The sequence below is a fragment of the Acyrthosiphon pisum genome, chromosome X, assembly GCF_005508785.2.
Source record: "Acyrthosiphon pisum isolate AL4f chromosome X, pea_aphid_22Mar2018_4r6ur, whole genome shotgun sequence".
Lineage (NCBI taxonomy): Eukaryota > Metazoa > Arthropoda > Insecta > Hemiptera > Aphididae > Acyrthosiphon > Acyrthosiphon pisum.
This window is the reverse complement of record NC_042493.1, coordinates 24,456,111-24,459,499: the sequence shown is the minus strand read 5'-3', so window position 1 is coordinate 24,459,499 and position 3,389 is coordinate 24,456,111.

Below are 3,389 nucleotides of genomic sequence, written 5' to 3'. Positions count from 1 at the left end.
TCCTAAATTATTCCCTAAAATAAACCCAATGAAAAAAAACTCTTTTTATTTCACCATCATATAATATGTCTATTCCAGTAACTTCTAAAAAATTCAATTCTGAAATAAGTTCTGAAAAAATAGCACGGTTTCCAAACTCCTGTCTATCCACCGATTTAAATAAACATGCCAAAAATATATTTTCTAAAGAAGATGAATATTCAGGTGGCAAACATGGTAATGACGCATATAATAAGAATTCCAATTTCATCAAAGGTTTTAAAACGAAGATGTTCAGAACTTATACGAGAAAAAGGATTTGAAAGTTGATCAAACATAAGAAGAATATCTTTAGTATGGTTTGAATCATGTTTAACTTCAAGCATTTTATCTTTTAAGAGGGATAAAAATGAATTATTAAACTGTCTGATATCATTGAATAAGACTTGAATTATTTTTCTTGGTATTATACTGTTACTATACCACTTAGATGCTAAAGTCACTGAACTACAACGCAATGTATCAATAAAATTGTCAACGGATATTTGGTCTGAACTATTGTTAGAATTTGAAGAAATAATTTCATTCAAAATGGGAAAATTGACAATATTTGAATCTGCCTGTTCTTGTTTAGATGCGGAGACAGGAAAATTATCAGGTTTATTGTTTTCAGCCAATGCATCTTTATGCTGGACTATATGATTTTTGAATGAATGAAAAGTAGATAAAACTCTATAACATCCAGTTTCTAAGCATTTAAATTCACTTATAGATTTAACATCGTGGAAGATATTTAAATGACTTATTAGATGAGAATTTATTTTAAATATACTTTTGCACATAAAGCAATAAGGCATTAATTTATTTTATAATTACTTAAGTATATAAAAAGAACATATTTTTAGAAAAAAATAAATTATAATTATAATTTTATCTTATTACTATAATTGGTAAGTTATAAGTAACTTATTAACTACATATCAATGTATAATTTAATTTAATTTTATATACCAAAATATAATTATATGTTACTCAAATCATTTATTAGAGTTTGTACTGATAATATGTTTTTATCCGATTTAAGATTTATGTCATAAAAATATTTCTGTATGAAAAACCATACCTGCTCACTTTCTGCAGGATAGTGTACATTTAATGAAAAAAATGTTTTGAAACATACATCAAGGCCTTTCAGTGGTGTTTCCAATTTAAAATAAATATTATTAACAACTGTAAATATTTCGGTTGAACCAACAATTACTACATACGGTTGCAATGTCAACCCAAATAATTGTAGAGCTTTTTCTATTTTTGAGTTGTGTAATGTTTTCAATTCACCGACATCCTGTAATATATTGTTTCATGTTAACATATTTAATATTCATTTATTTTTAAGTTTACTTTCATAAATAAAACCTACAGGTATAAATGTTATAAAAGCAGCAGCTTGCTCCACTTTTGATGGTCTCGAAACTGATGGCATGCAATCTTTTTTTCTTTTATTGTTTAGTCTTATAGTTATTGGTTGAAACAATAGAGGAAGTAATTTTAAAATTGATACATAATCGTTACCTATACAAAAAAAAAGATAAAATAAAGAAATTAAGGAAACTTTAACAAAAATAATCATTGATTATAATATTTACCAGGCTTTGAAGGATTCTTTAATTCTCTAACAGTATTGAAATGTTGAACTCAAAATTGAAAATTAAATTTGTCTATGTATTTTATGAGTTGAACTTTAAAAACATCAATTTTATTCAGTAGTAAAAATTCTTTGTTTGGATATAAATGCTGGAAATCAAGTTCAATCTAAAACAGATATAGTAATTATTGACAAAATATATTATTTAAAGCAAAAACACATTTTGAAATATATTATTTTATATTTGTGATATTTTTTTTTTATACTACAATACTAGTCATAAATCTGAAGTATAATTGTATTGTGTTTAACTCTTTATAAATAATGCAAACCAAAAAAAGTACCAAAATATATCCTGTAGGTCTTTGAAGACCAGGATAGAGTTCTATTAAATTTTCTTTTTTTTTTTGTCGGTATTCAATAGTTTCTATCCAGAATGTTTGGAGTATTTGGAAAGGTTCTGTATTATTTTTAAGCCATAATAATTTATCTTCATAATCTATTAAAATAGATACATAATATAATAAATTAACACATTTAAGTAAAAATGTCTTAATGTATTATAAAAATGTTAATACCTGAATCTTTTGAGTTTATGCTATTATCATCACTGACCGAGTTTGTGGGTATATCAACTAATTGATCATTAGTTTTCTTAATTTCTTTTTTTAAATTACAATATTTATCGTACAATTTTCCTCTCATAGGTGTTACATTATGTTTTTCTTTATAATAAGGTGTGAAATATGTTTCCTTAGTTTCATTAGAAAACAAATTGTGAATACCTTAAACAACATTATTTATTTATTTTTAAATTTTAGTTATTACGTAAAAAATTAAAAATTAAGTAAATTAGATTTATTATTCCAAAATTAACTTAGGTATACCGTTTGATAAAAATAAAAATTTAATTTTGTCAATTTTTGTGTTGTGCTGAATTTCATGCTTTATAATAACTGTGGCTAATGTATTCCTCATTGACTGGTTTAGAGAGCCAACTGAGTCATAATACTTAATAACTAAATTACCGTCAGAATAATTATTAAGTATTTTCATGATATAGTCTTTTGATGCTGATTCCTAAAATTTACATACACAAATTAAGTTGTATATTAAAACCAGTGGCGTGGTGAACGACGTTTACCTAATGCAATTGCTTAGCCCTAGAAATCTTTCGGGGGGGGGGGGGGGGGGTATCTCTTGGTTTTTTGAAATTGTACTGGTATTTAGGTCCGTACTTACTGCAGGATGCAGTGGTGGCTTGCTATAGAGTACTACTACTAGTACTACTATATAGTGGCAATGTCGCATAGTGCTATGGTTGTAGTATATGTGTATACAGTATACGTATACGCCGACTCATTCTCATTGCAGCAGTACCTACTCATCAATCATCGTAGTATGGATTTTTCAATATTATATATAATTTTTTATAATGTAGTCTTAAGTTATTGTTATAGACGTAATTTCACAATTCGTAATAATGTCTGGATGTGTGACTTGCTGACTTCATAGGTACCCACATATTTTTTTCGGTACACTAAATATAATAATACCTATGTAATTATCATTTATGAACATATTATTATTTTATTTAAATAATGAAATGTATTATTTAATTGTAATATTTGTAATTTGTATGCATTGGAAAAAAATATAATATTGGAATATGGTAGATAGTTCAAAGGAAAATCCTATGGTACAATAGAATTTATGGCAACTCGTTATTTTATAATGTTAATACCCCGCGACAAGCCAGTATAAT